The 15,832-nt window shown below is 45.9% G+C and overlaps 1 protein-coding gene across 1 annotated transcript in view; it reads right to left on the reverse strand.

Moving 5' to 3' along the window:
• The window catches only part of hipk2 (homeodomain interacting protein kinase 2), a 69,378-nt gene that overhangs the window by 23,062 nt on the left and 30,484 nt on the right, over positions 1–15,832 (reverse strand). The window lies entirely within an intron of this gene.

The raw sequence follows: 15,832 nt of genomic DNA on the forward strand, positions 1-15,832 counted from the left end.
TGTAGCTGTTTGCCACAACAACATGGACTTCGCCCTTGTGTGTGATGGAGAGATTTTCTAGTGTTGATGTTATGCTTGGATCTATTTCAGCCTGAACCTTCCTGGGTTATGCTCCAGTGCTCGACTTAGGCTGTTCTCATGGCTCCTCTGCCTCTCACAGAAAGCTCCTCCGGTTCAGTGAAAGACAAAAAGAGAAAGAGAGAGAGAAGAGAGCAAAGGAAGGGAGGAAGGAAGAGAGAGGGAGTAACATCGTTGCTCGTGATATGAAACCACAAATGCAAATGCGCCCCTACCAGCACACCGCTGCCATCGCATGCAAAGCGCCCCACAGCTGCTGCTGATGCAGGCCTTTCACTGGCAGTGATAAACAGCACACACATCTGCGCAGCTCAGAAACCTTGCTCCTTTCCTGTCCCCCTTTCCTTCCTAAAGTAGTAGAGCACAAGAGGCTGACAATTCATGCATATATGACATTAGTTCTTCACCTCTATTGTAGGTAAAACCAGTACAGAGGCACCCAGAAGTTCAGTTGGTTTTTAACTTCATTTTTAAAGACCTAAAGAATTGACCAAAGCGCTTAAATAAAAAAAGGGAGACCAGAAATGACTGTTTTGTCTGTCAGTTGGTCAAAGGCTGAAAAACTACACTCTTGTAACCTGGTAATCACCTCAGAATTGAGGTACTTGGATATACCATCTAAGCGTGCCGCATTCAGCAGACACTGCCAAGTTATCACCCTTTAAGCTGCACCCCACGTAGCTCATCTCCTGCCAACATGGCTAACACAGACAGTGCCTGTCGGAGGGTGGAGGTGAGCTTCCCTCTGCAAACCATAGATGTCACATACAGTACATACAGTGTGCAAAACACCGGCTGGCCAGAGGCCTTTTCTGGATTTCAATGGGAACCCAACTGCATGAGAGGCCTCAGTGTTCGGGCTAGTGGCTCCGACAGCACTGGCACTTGACAAAAGAAAGACGGAGGGTGGGATGGAGAGAGAGGGAGGGAGAGAGAGAAAGTCTGCATACTGACATCCTCCCAGCTGGCCCGGTCATTGATGAGCCCCGGTCCCCTTGAGAGCCAGAGATGGCACGACTCATGAATGGAGCCTTTCTTCTGCCACCCCAGCCCACCCTTACACCTCAGCCCCTTCACCCACCCCCCTCTGCTATCCCGGCCAACCCCTACACCTAAACTGGCTTCACCACCCCCCTACTCTTAACAACCCCTCTGCCAGGAAAACCCCCTTCAAACCCCTCAAACTGGGGTGCTGAGGCCAGGCTAGTGCTCCCCTCCCTGCTCGCCTATCCGCCCTCTGCTCTGTTGAACCGTGCCTGCGCTTGGCTGGCCTGCCAGCCCACACACTAATAAACACATATGCGGGCACACTCACATAGACACACACACAGCTGACATCACAGGCTGTGTGCATGTCAGGATATATCCATCAGGCTGACCTTCCCTTAGCTTGGCTCCAGACGGGAGACTGATGGATCCCTGGAACCCCGCAGCATTTACACACACGCACAAATGCACAACACACACACAAAAATGAACAACACACACACACACACACACACACACACACACACACACACACACACACACACACACACACACACACACACACACAGGTCAGCCAGTCTATGGTAATGGGTTTGATCTCTTTCCTTTCCGTTTCAAAGACTTCATCATTGGCTCTTGTGTAACTATGTTTTATTCAATAGGCAGGCAGGCAGTTATAAGTAAAGAGCAGCATGTATACTGGAGGTAAATAAGATCTTATGCTGACTATGTTGAAAGCACTGTTATGACATAGCGCTGGTTGGGCAGAGAGATAGCTGTCCCGTGCTAACAGGAAAAAGCACTTCATGAGAAAAGAGCCTGCCATTAGCTCTCGTCCCCTCTATCTCCCTCTTTTCTTTCCCTTTTCCGCCCTTCTCCTTGCCTCTTCCCCTCGCTCCATCTCACGCTCTGCCCTTGCCTAATGTAAAAGACTGGGGTTGGTGCTGTGAATGACTCCCTTCCTCCCCTGGGGTGTTCATCAACATATTCATGCCCTCAAAGGTTCCTCCACAGCCTCTTTGAAGATGCACCATAGAGAAACACTTTTCTAGATATATTGCATGGTGGTCGCTGACTGTGAAATCAATGTGCGGAGTTACATCCCCTGCAGTGCACCTGTGGCTTGCAGGAACCCGCCCCAGCCGGAGACACACACACACACACACACACACACACACACACACACACACACACACACACACACACACACACACACACACACACACACATCACATCAGAAATTGCTGCACAGTGCACAAGCCAGGCATGGGATATAGTGATCATGTAAATGCACATTTACGTAAGCAGAGACTGTAGATGGCATTTAAATTTAGAGCTCGGGTGTTCCAGGTGGTTGAGGAGTGGGAAAGGGGAGGGGTGATATCTGGACAAGGCAAACTTTTTCAGAGTCCTTGAGAAATGTTGCTGCACTCACTAAGCAGAGGCGACATTCCTAGTGTTCAAAGTCCTGAAAACAGGCCTCCCTCTCTCTTTTTCTTTCTTTCTCACAGAAAAAGGCACAGCGAAAGCGCTGACGAGGCCGCCACTGTTTCGCCAGTTAAAGTATTAACGTTCCCTGTGGGTCTAGCAATGCATTAAAACAAGGCAAATGAAAGCCTATGGAGGGAAAGAAGCAGAGAGGATGTTTCATACAAAGGTGCGCATCGACATCCAAAGAAGTAGTCGGTGAAAGGCAGAGAACTCTCATGAATAGGTAAACTTGCAGATACATATAAGTAACTCAGGTGTTCAATAGTGATTTCAGTTACTCAAATGCGTCAGAGCGGGCTAATGTAAAATATGGGTGACGGCTGTGTGTATGCTCGCGCTGATTCTACACAACCTGAGGTACAGTTCAGCTCAGCCACCTCAGAGGGAGTAAACTGTAACCAAGAGCTGACATAGATAGCATTTGTACATTCAAGGGTCTTCCCTGTTCCCTCTCCCAGTCTCACCGTCTCACATTTAGCTCCCCCCTCCTTTAGGGGGCATTTTATATAATGAAATATTCAGTAGGCAGAGGGCCACCACTGTCACTGTGGCACACATGGCACATGGAGCCCTGTCGTCGCAGCCTAGCACAGTCAATATTAGCACACAGGATTTGCCACATTCTCTCACATGGCATCATCCTATGTCATTACAAAGATTGTTTTTCAAATGACTGTGTTCATAGCAGCGTTAAGATAACATGTCAGATTTACTTTTAGGAAAGCGAGAACATCAAAACATATTTTACTGCCCTGGCAATACGTTTTACGACTATAGAGACTCTCTCCCCCCTTGGAGAGGCAGTTTAGTACCCTTTTCCAGTCACCCTCACGTTTTCTTCTCCCTCTGCTCGCAAAATCTTCTATTAGCAATGCTAACATCTACAAAAACCAAACAATGAGAGCAGCTAAAGTGCAGCTCAGTTGTTCATTTAGACATCTATGCAGTGCTTCATCGTTCCCGGTTGGTAATTACCTCTTTCCTGTGGTTATTATTATTCTCCGGCATGCGGCTGATCCACATCTCATTTCCACCTGCAAACAGCGGGCTCTCCCTGGCTCCCCGCAGTACCCGCTATACCCCCAACCCCCATCGCCTGGTGCAGGGGTCAAAGGGACAGACTTCCTTCAACGTGGGTTGAGGTGGAGCGAGAGGGAGTAGCAACAGAGGGGAGATGAGGGTGGGAAAGACGGAGAGGGTAGAATGGGCACACCCACCCACCTACACACACACACACACACACACACACACACACACACACACACACACACACGCACACACACATATACAGTATTCTGTGCCTTCTGCCTCTCTTCTCAGAGGGAAGAGTGCTGGGAAGGATTTGCAGTCGGTAAATTATGGGTATCTGTCATACAGTGATGCTGTGCTCTGCACAGAGAGTATGGAGAGAAGATGTAGGGGATGCCAAAAGGGAGCCTCCAAGTAGCTAAGTCAAAACAGTATTAGGCCAGTCTACCAGCCATTGTCCAGACTCAGACCCGACCCTGAGGCATGTGCTGCTCTGCTCTGTCAGACTTGAGTCGCCATGAAAATCAGGCTTTAGAGGAATCTTAAAATAATGTCTTGAAAATGGGTAATTGATATCCCACCCTGGGAGTAAAAAGTATGTCTCACATGAGAAAACAAGTTTCTTAGAAAGTACTGAATCGCCGTTGATGACCATTCAGAATGACGACATCGCACCTTCATACTGTGTTAGTCACTACTCTCCACTCTCAGCAAGGCCAGAGGAAATATGTGGGTCACACAGAGAGCTCGCTGGGAGTGGTTGTAGCCAAACTAAAGGCAGACATGCAGACAGACGATAACACATTCTAACATGCAGTCACTCAGTCAACCAGCTTAACCAGCTGGCAAGCCTGTCACCATGGCTCAGACATTTACCAAAACAGACAGGGAAGCAGCATAACGGGCAGCGAGACACACTGTGCAGATGGGCGCAGGCGGTCAGTCAGGCAGATGATATTGTGTCTGCTTGTGGCAGAGGGATGCTAAAGCCCAAGCCTTGATCGTTTCAGCAAATTAGAGTGTATGAGAGATTCAGTGAGCTACACTTAAACATTTCGCTCGGCTCCATCTGAGGCTGACAATCAAAAGAAAAGCCAGACAATTCGTCTAGCACAGTGCAAGCAACAACAGGACAGCCAAGAGCCCAGGCCAAAACTGCAAAATATATACCATATCTTAATATTCTATCACAGCCTTTCGGTCGAGAAAGCCCAGCATGACAGTTATGTAAACTGCTGGCCAAACAAATCACAATCTCATCCGCTTGCTTGACTTACTGCCTGTCTGTCGCCCCCCTTTTCTTGTGGTTTGTCTGTATTTTCTGCTGTTTGGTTGATAGTAATTACTGCGTTTTATTCTCTAGTTTCCTCCAGCAGTTGCTGCTACTACAACAATACAGTCCAGAGCAAGAAGAAATTGATTCATTTGAAATAAAAAAAATCCATTTGAAATACAGCGCCTTAGAACTTATAGGTAGGAGCCACAGAGGCGCCCTCGTACCATTAGAATGACATACGTCTCCCTGCCATTCAATACGCACAAACGCACACACAGTTCACACACGCACATACACAGTTTCAATCAAAGAATGCTGCTCTGGTTGACTAGTTCCTTATTTCTGGGGCAAGTGAAAGAGCACATGGGGGAGACATTTGCAAGGCAGACTGAAAAATCCCCCTCCACCTTACCCCCACCCCGGGATACGCTGACATACATTGCATGCGCTTCATTTCTCTACCTCCACCCATCCCCCCTTCACTCCTCCCCCACTCTATCACTATCCCCTGTTTGACTACCCTCTTCCTTCCTTCCACCCAGTCGGCCAGTAATACCATCTCCTGCCTAATCAAATTCTGCTGTGTGTGACATGAATTCTCGGTGCCCAGGGCTGCGCTGCCTCACGACAAGCTACAGGGCGGCAGAGAACTGTAACTAAACCTCACGCAGGTCCTATAGAGCAGCTCCCCATCTCTCTCTAAAATTTAACACAGGGAGCAACCTCCTGGATATGATTCCCCAGGCTTCTTCCTGTCGGCCTGCTTCTGTGCTTGCCTTGGTGTTTGTCTGTCTGTCTGTGTACAGTGCTACTCTCTTCTTTGCGATGTACGCGTGTGTTTCAGTGAGTCCCTGGAGTGCAGCAGGCTCATGGTTAATTAGAGAGCGGGTAGGACAGACTGACAGAGGCTGATCCAGATTGTCACCCAGATGTGGTCAGATCTTAATCCAACACAATGACTGACCCCCTGCCCCTCTGTCACAATTAACATCATACATGCATGACAACTAGCACATTAGCATGCAAGAAAACACACAGATTCACACACACACACACACACACACACACACACACACACACACACACACACACACACACACACACACACACACACACACACACACACACACACACACACACAAACACACACACACGTCCTCAAGAGTGTCCTTCAGGGTGAAGCCTCTGCCGATCATGAGTCTTCCCTCCTCAGACTCATGTCCCTCTATCTGCTCAGCGTGCTGCCTGCCTGCTGTGCCTTCAGACACTCTTTAACACCGTTCGTCACGCTGCATTCTTCCCTGACAAGAATTAGAAATGTCATCACGTAGAGAAACAACAGCAGGATTATTTAGGCATTATGGAGGAATTTGGACAAATAGGCCATTCCCTCATAGCCTCATCAGAAGCCGGTCTTTCTAAGACAAACGAGGGGAGACGGATAGTATTGTGTGAGGTGTGTTTTTTGACTTGTAATTGAGGGAGACAGTTTCTCATGTCAAGATCAGTCTCACAAGTGACGAAACCATGTCACCTTTGTGTTTCTCAAAGCTTAACCCACTTCATACACATGGCTTGGGCTCAGAAACTAAATGTTAAATGTTTTCGCACAAATTCATGGATATGTGCATGCACATATGTATAAAACAAGAGATGTTTCTCCTGTCCGTTCAATATAAGCCATGCACCACTCACTTTAAAGACAGCAAATACATTTATGGCTCTCCCTAAAACTAACAGTAAATTTCCATCTGAGCCACATATGAATCAGAAACGGGCACACGATATGAATTTTTGCCTTTAATCATTGCTCATTTGTGTTTATGTTGCCACTCCATGGTGAAATGCAGTGTGAAAACTTTTCTTACAGCAGGCAATAATAATAATAAGAGATGTCTTCAAAAACATTCTGTCACAATGACAGGTAATTAATTTAGCCAAGCAACAGTGCCCTGCAGTAATTTGTAAATATAGTCACAGTTAATCACCTCTCAATGACAATACCCCTGTATTGTGTTTCCTTTCCTCTGTCATATAGAGGGATCATTTTCTCCCATCCTCTACTCTATATTCTACGATGACGAACAATGAAGACATACTCGGCATTTAATATGCCATACATTTTGTCTATTGAGGGAAAACAATTACTGCACAGCAACAATCAATATGGAATTATTCTTTTCATGTAGCCATACTTGAAGATTCAATTATTATGGACATAAATGACATTATTATTTCTGCTGCTGTGGCCTCATTCAGGGAGGCAGCAGACAATCATGATTTCATCTAAACAGTAATTTCGCCAAAAATCCAATCAATTCTGGCTATCACATCGCGATGTCCACCGTGTGAGCACAGTGGGTAAAGCTCAGATACGTTCACGTTTCTGATTAAAGAAAGGAGTGACATAAATGCACTATCATAATTTGCCTTGTCAGTATCACTGTGGTGGACTCAACAAGACGGTGAGGTCAACGTAAAAAGGAGCGTGTTGTGGATTTGTAAAGACAAGTGACAGTGAGGAGGGTTAATATCTATCTATGTACATACTGTATTAAATCTGATCAAGGGGATCACGGTGCTTTTCTGTTTCTGAGGCAAGCTGGCTGAGAAGTAGGGCTGAATTAACAACTGTTGTTATTATCAATAAATCTATTTTTTTAATTAACCTAATTAATCTAATTTTTTAATTGTTTAGTCTATAGAATGTAAGAAAATAGTGAAATATGCTCATTACAGTTTCCAAGAGCCTGAGGTGATATCTTCATATGGCTTTTGTTGTCAGATGAACTGTCCAAAACCCAAATAATATTTATTTTTCAATGTATTAAAACAGAAAAGCAGCAAGTATTTTGCATTAGTGCTTGATAAATGACGTGAATGATTAATTGGTTTGAAATATACAGCTGACAAAATAAGATTACTTGATCATTTCTTGATGTAATTTACACAATATATACCCAGCCAAAAACATGAATAGAAACACTGTCACTGAGACCAAATGAGCGGAGAGCACCTTGTGTTTGTCTGGAGGGTAGGCATATCAGATTGCCCTTAAACGTGACAGTTCTAGTCTATAAACACATATAGAGACTGGGGGAAAGGTCATGTTTGCAAGCCAAATGATAAAATGTAAAAAAATGTAAAAAATTTAAAAACTGATTGCACCACCTGAGATTAGGGACTGTTGGTCGTGGGAGACTAATGACAGACAAGATTGTTCTCCTCTTTACATGGACGCAGAGAGATATTTTTCCATGACAGGATATACCAGGCAACGGATGACAAATATGCTGTCATCTTGGTTTGTGTGTGATAAAAACATTCCACACAGATATGCATGTCCTGTGACAGCTCCATAACTGATGGTTGCCTTCCTTAACCAGGTGTTTTCCTGTCTTAGCTTACCTTGCCCAGAGGGAAGACCGTCCCTTTTTACTGAACAGGCACACACACACACACACACACACACACACACACACACACACACACACACACACACACACACACACTGACACACACACACGCACACACACACACACACACACACACACACACACACACACACACACACACACACACACACACACACACACACACACACACACACAAAACAACAACAACAAAGGCATTCTAACTCTGAACATTTCCTTTTGTTGTGGATTTGAAGGCAACAGACAGAAAGTTTTACAGTACAAGCACATACTGTGGAGCAGCAGCAGCACTGGGGATGCCTGCTGGAGTCAATGTGAATTTTAAACCAGTGCTAAACATGACACATTTACGATTTCTCAGGCAAGAAATCATATTGCACTGAAGGCTGTGTATATAGGAAATATCTTTCTCGTCTATTTGTCTCCCTCTTTCCTCCTTTTCTTCCCCTCTCTCCACTTTTCTCCGTCTGCTGTCTGTGCTTGCGCTCCGAAGATGCTGCTGGAGGGAGTCCAACAGGACACAGTGTGAAATGAACACAGCTCTGACCTCCCAGACACCCCCGACACAGCCAATCAGATCACTTCGCCCCAACACACAGGGCAGAATAATTGGTTGGTGGGTGGGAAATATGAGCAGTGGGGATACAAGTGGCGGGAAAAAGGGAGGGAGCGAGACGGAGAGGCGGGAAAAGGGGAGTGGTGCTACAGCTCCTCTATGCACTTTAACCGACCCTTTGCCCAGGACAGGACAGGAAATCTCCAGAACAAAAGTTAGCTGTGATCTCCTCCTGACAGGTTCACTCTGAACAAAGCCGTTCTCAGCTGACTGGCAAACTGACCGATCCTTGAGGGACGTAGCTTGTTGTAATCTGGTCCTGTCTCACATTCCAGACATCTCTGGCGAGCGAAGTGAAAGAGCGTGCCCTGAACTCTCAAACAGGAAATGAGTCTGAACGTCGTTCTTCTCCCTGTGATGGGGCCTCAGCTGTGGCCAACAGAAGGTGGCAAACAACATTGCATGTATGGATACAAACATGCCCATAAACTGACATTCACAAAGAGGCAAGAACACATAAATGCATCCACAAACTATCTCTCTCTTTTAACAAGTAGGGATGGACATGCACACACCCTCTTCCCACACATCAATGCTCACAGCTGCGTACCCCAGGCCGTTGCTATCTCTAGCCCAAACCCGGGCTCACATCAACCACATTCCACAGTCTCCCCGAACCCCAGGGGCAGCTTCACAGCTGGGCACCGGGCTGGGCTGTTCCCCGCCTCCCCGCCTCGACTTTCACCCATCACCATCCCCGCCTCCCTCCGTCTGCTCACCATCTTACACACCCGAAAACAGAACATATCCTTCTTTCACCACTGCGTGGTGTTTCAAATTGTTCCGGAGGAGAAATTGTCCTGCTTTTGCTTCCATCGGCTCATTCACAGTTTACATGATGAGGTTAGACAGAAGTGGCTGAGGACAAAACAACAGTGGATCAAAATGACAAAGAGCTGCCGGAATGTTAATGAGTTCTTTTCAAATTCTGCTGTTGCTGAATATCATAATATTCTCTCGTTGCAGCAGTTTCCTTTAAGCTGTGTCATGTTGACAGGGGTAAAAAGACATGTCAGCAAACAGACTACATAATCTAATAACTTCATCTGTGGCTGTGAGGCTGTCTTGTCACCAGTGATGAGCAACAGCAGTTGATATATAAAACTGACCTTATAATGTAATAAATAAATGTAAAGAGATGAGCTGCGAAACCCGACAGAAACAGGACCCCGATAAGACCGTAAGAGGGGATCATCGAAACTTCAGGTCGGGGATACAACACATCTCTCAATCAGTTCCTCCAGTATCATTTACCAACTAACAATGACTGGTGAGAATGCGTCGACTGAGAGTTGAATCAGGTCTTAATTAAATAAAAGCCTGAGAATATACTTTGATACTCCAAAAGTTCCCACAGCAACTCTAAGATCCAGATGTACAGGGCAAAAAAGCACATTTCCCACAGCTTTAACCGCCAAGGAATGTGCAGAGCTGCTTTTTGGAGAAAAAAAATGAAGAAGCCTCAGTGACATGTGTCCTTCCTATCCATGAGGTTCTCAATTGCCCCAAAAAAAAAAAAAACTCAACTCAAAAAGGCAGTTCAACTGGACAAAAAAAAACGGAATCCACACACCTGCCGAGCACAAGTGAAATACCAACTGGGTATACACTGATCAGCCACAACATTAAAACCAGTTACCAGTTTTAGTGTTGCGACTGATCTGTGTATATTTGTATGTCTGTGTGTGTTTGAATGAAAATGTGGGTATATTAGTGTTCGTGCACATGTGTGTCTGTAAATAGTTAAGGCCAGGCTCTGTTTCATCATTTCAGTAAATGCCATGCAGTACATCAGTCTAACTGCATATGTCTCGGGCCATTTCCATATCTGTAATAGAGAAAGCCCATCTTTCATCAGAGCCGCTCCTCCACTGCGCTCGGAGAGCAAACTAACACACATGTGCGCACACATACACACCGCATCTCTGATGAGCTGACACAGAAAACTAGATTTATTAAGGGGAGGGATAGAAGAGGAGATGCCTAATGTGTGTGGGGGGTGTAATTTCAGCAATGGACACAGATTTTTTGCAGATGAAAATTGCACACACAAAAAAAAAAAATAACACCGCCCACAATCATAGCCATAAAGAACAACACTCTCCTCTAAGAGACCTGTTTATTTCCGACCTGTGACACAAAAGCCACAGTGGCATGCAGGCTTATCTGCTCACATCCCTTGAAACGCAGCACAGCCCCCAAAGAGCTCCCCGGCGCTCCACATGCCACTTTCAATTAGTTCCACAAAGAGAGTCTTCCACTACCAAAAGGAAGATGGGAACTCATTACTGAATTCCTCTCTACTCTCAGCTTTGAAATATAGATCAGGGGGCTATGTCTGACTGCTGGGGCCCTGGATGTGCCACTTGCCAACCATGCCACACCAGTCCAGAGCAGATGAGCGCAGAGTGCCGTCTCATGGATTAGCCACTCCTCAGGTTTAACAGCCCCTGCAGCTTTCCCTCTATCTCACCATTAGCTCTCTGCCTGCCCCTCTGTCTCTTATTTCCTTTCTCTTTGCTTCCTCTTTCTATCTCTCTCTCTCCACTAAACAGGCTCCCTGAAGCCACAGCTCTTAGCACTAAAACCCACAAATGGGAAAATACCAGTGCTAATAATCTGATGAGAGCATGAGAGAGAAGCAGTGGAGGAAATGTGGATATCATATCGCACAGTGGTACTATTATATTAAGCGTAGACACAGAGGCAGGTTGATAAGGTGAGGCAAATTCATTCAGGTATTTTAATGAAACTAAAGCTTAACAAAGCTGCAAAGGGAGGCTTTTATGGAAATTAGCTGTTGTCTAGGAGTTAATTAAGGTTAGGTTTAACACATCAAAACCCATAAATTCAAAAGTACTCAGTGATAACCAATATGACGTGACTGCTGATAAAGAAGTTCATGCCAGTTGTGAATTATTTGGACACACAGTAACAATGCCGTCATAAAACACTGCAGCTGTATTCAGCCTGAGATTAAACAGTCAGGGGGGATCTATTTCTTATCTGGCCAGCGCAGAAAACACAATATCGGCCATGATGCAGCAATGCTAGTTAATGGTTTCCCCTCAGGACCAAAAACAACATTATCTAGCTGTTTACTTTGTGACTGATAATCTCATTAACTACACATAGGTCTCCACGCTGCTACACCACATTCAAAACACTGAATGCATTTGTCTAGCCAGTATGCACATAACTGGTGTGACATCTTCATCTAGAGACTGTGTGTTCATACCTTCAATTAACAACGTCCATTAGCGCCATCCTCAGTGGAATGCCACCAGTTAGCTTACAAACAGACAGTTAATTAGAAACTATTGGCTGAAACTGGAGGAAGACCATTAGGGATCAAGCAGGCAGGAAACATGTGACCTGCTGGCATTTTCATGGCCAAAAAATAAAATCATTGTTCTGTGTCCTCCAGTTCCTCCCCTGTCGATCAGTCACAACGTGCAGATGTATCAAACACCAGGGCTGGAGTTTTGGTTGCTAGGCCACTGTTGGCGATTCAATGTGGCAAGGGGGCTAGAGGGAGGGAACGAAGGAAAAGAGGTAGGAAGGGAGGAGTGAGTGGCTGTAATAGCAGTGCGAGAAGAGGGGTATAGGGTCCTGATAGTCTCTGTGATTCGCTCTCTATGCAAATCACAACAATCACAGGAAATGCCTGGGCCTTGGCTCCAGCTAATTGCCACAGCAATAACAAAGAAGGGCTTCCTTTGAGCGGAGAGGCAAATTAAACATTAGTTTAGAGTTTTCTTGGAGACCGGGGGATGTTATAATTACCCAGAACCCAACACATCAGCACTTTGCACACCACGCATCCCACTCTCCAAGCCTGGCGGAGGAAAACAAATGTATCTCATATTCTGGGAGAGAGGTGTTTGGGGCATGGGTGGGGGGAGAGGAGGAGTACCAGGAGGGAGATGAGGGAGGGGGTTAGGAGAGACGATAGTGAAGGACATGGAGAGGGATGAGAGCAGAAAACAGGGGGCGACAGACATGGAGAGAAACTCGGGGGGGATTAGGAGGGGAAAGGAGGTGGAGAATGATAGCCCATCTCTCCAAATCATTCCATGCTGGCACCTGAATGTACTACCACTATTTGCGTATTGACCCCAACCCTCTCATCTGCCCTTTTTCTCCTTCATTATTATCAGGCATCGAGCATGGGACACAGGAAACACAAACCAAGCTCATTTCCCATCACAAGTTGAAATGAGAACGGGGAGCAAATGATGCGTCTGTGCTGTGCAAATGTGTGCTAGTTTGGCCTTCTAGTTGGCCACGTAAGGGTTAAGTCTGCGACCACTTCATCATGTGGGTTGGTGCAGCAGAGCATGTTGCAGGCGAAAACAAACAAGGCTGGATCTCGCTGAGATATGCAACCATGGAAACGTCAGGAGACGTCCTTGGATCTCTTCCCCTCCGGGGCAGGGAGGCAGAGTCCCTGCCCCAGTCAGGAAGGCCGACGTTAGGCCTTGAGCAATGTGATGTGTCCTGGATGGCTGGTTCTGTGTTTGATCTATGTCTGAGGTCAGTGGCAAAGCCTGACACATTCACCCAGTCGGTCTAACCTAAATGTTCACTCAGAAGGCCCCGATCTCCCTGCAGCCAGACCTTGCCCTCTATCTGTCTGTAGCTCTATCTGTCTATTTCTTACCGGTCTGCTAGTTTGCCATACTGTCTGTCTTCCTGCTGGTATATTTGGATTTAGTGTCTGTCTGTCTGTCTGTATGTCTGTCTGACTGTTTGTAGGTCAGGCCTGCTTGACAGAAAGTCTGCCTTTGCTCATACCTTATGGATGCACGAAGTCTTACGAGCCACTGACCATGCCCTGGAAATCTAATCATCCGGCACAGTTGGATGTTTGTTTGTGCTTGCACACACAGATGTGCATACAAGAGTGCAAACAGCCAGCCATGTACACAGACAAAAGAAGTCCGACCCATCTATGATAGGAGCATTTTTTTTTTTAAGAGAACGTAGCTCTGGCTGTTGTTGCTCTTATTAGTATTTGTGCTCAAAAAGCACAGGTTGTGTGTTGTATTAGTCACATAAGGCTAACCCTCTTCTCACTATATGCACCCATTTGCGCACACACACACACACACACACACACACACACACACACACACACACACACACACACACACACACACACACACACACACACACACACACACACACACGTGCAAATCCCTCTTCATCGGCAGGCCAAACTTATAAAACACTCACTCTCTAATTGGCATGTAGTAGTTATGCTAGCTGCTATAATAAAAGAAACCTTTTTTCTATCCCAATTACTTCTCCATGTTTATGAAATGGGGCTTGTTATTTTCTGACTTCTAATATCCCCCCTCATATAACTGTAAGCTATGTGAATAACAGCCTTAATAGACTATGGGTCCGCAAGGATTTGTTACTTTTAGGGAAATCAGGGCTGCGGTGATAGTGTTTTCATGCAATCCAGAGCGGTGACATCAGTTAATTACAAAAAATGGAGCAGGATCAGGCCAGGCATGAGAGAGATTATGACACAAGGGCAGACTGAACGCCTAGAGGGACACAGCCCAGTGTTTCTGACACCAGCATTCAGTGAGAGAAGGAATTACATCACTGTGTTAGGGTTATGTAAAACACTAGACCTGCTGTAAGACTCAAACCCCCTCTGAGAAAAACGTTTAGGAAGGAAACAACTCCTTAAGAGAGAGACGCAAAAAAAAGAGATGGCCTATCTATCTTAACCAGAATGTTTCTATTTGTGTTTAGGTCAGCTATGGGCATCGAGAATAACAATCAAGAAAAGCAGAGTGAGTGTGAACCTCTGCTATATTTGTGCATGGGAATTTTAAAAACTGCAAACAAGTCCACCAGTACTTATAAGAAAAAATAACCCACTGACACCCAGGCTTAAGATATGCTCTGTTTGGTAATAAAGAGAGACCTGCTAGTGAGCCGGCACTAGAGGGGGTGTGAGATTTCCACCTTCTCATCAGTACGCCAAAAGCCTATCCCATAGATGCTCAGAAACCCAGAGGGGAGATCAAAGACGTTGTGATCCAGTGGCTGTTATATCACCCCCGGCCTGCTCTCCCACTACGGGGCCTCCTGTTATGGCGCAGGCAACACGGAGGAGAGGAAAACACCGACCCAGTCCCGTCTATGCATGCAACCTTGCAGGATCTTTAGCGAGGATTTCATTTCCCTCTTCTGCAACTACATTTACATTCCACTTTGAATTCCATTAATTTCCATTTGACCACACTTGCATGTTTCTGCTGGCAACATGAATAGTCATGAGCGGCAAACGCACTCACAAAAAAGACACGTAGCCTCAAGAACACAGATGAGTTGAATCTTTTTCTCAGTCATTGTTCACGCTTGAGGCAATCATTTTAGCCATTGCAGCAGGTCCAATTTGGTATTTGTATTTCGATTAAACATTTATTTCATTTGAAATAAATCAAAATAGCAGCCGTCTGCTTCCTGCTGTCCCCACTCCATTGTTCACCTTTTTATAAAGTCTGATTTAAAATCAGCGCTTCCTCCCTTTGCCTCGCCCCTCCCATGTGCTACGGGAGATGAGGCAAGGAGACAGGCATGATTGGACCCTGTTTTCCTCTCTCAGTGGAAAGGCATCTCAACAGGCCTGCTATTGACCACATCCACCAGGGGAAGGAGTGGGTCAGTGTAACAGAGAGCAGGGGACCATTTTGGACCACTTAACTATAATCAGTAAATGCACCCCAGTCGCAATTAGCGCAGGGCCACCCTGAGAGTGTTCCTTTTGCTCACAGCTCGTTTTACAATGCTCCACAGGAACCTTGTAATGCAAATAGCACTCCTCACACCCAGTTTAACAGCGGGAAAGGAGGTGAGAGCATGTGTTGTAGCATGCTGCTGTCCTTACTTGGTGGT

The sequence above is a fragment of the Xiphias gladius genome, chromosome 8, assembly GCF_016859285.1.
Source record: "Xiphias gladius isolate SHS-SW01 ecotype Sanya breed wild chromosome 8, ASM1685928v1, whole genome shotgun sequence".
Classification (NCBI taxonomy): domain Eukaryota; kingdom Metazoa; phylum Chordata; class Actinopteri; order Istiophoriformes; family Xiphiidae; genus Xiphias; species Xiphias gladius.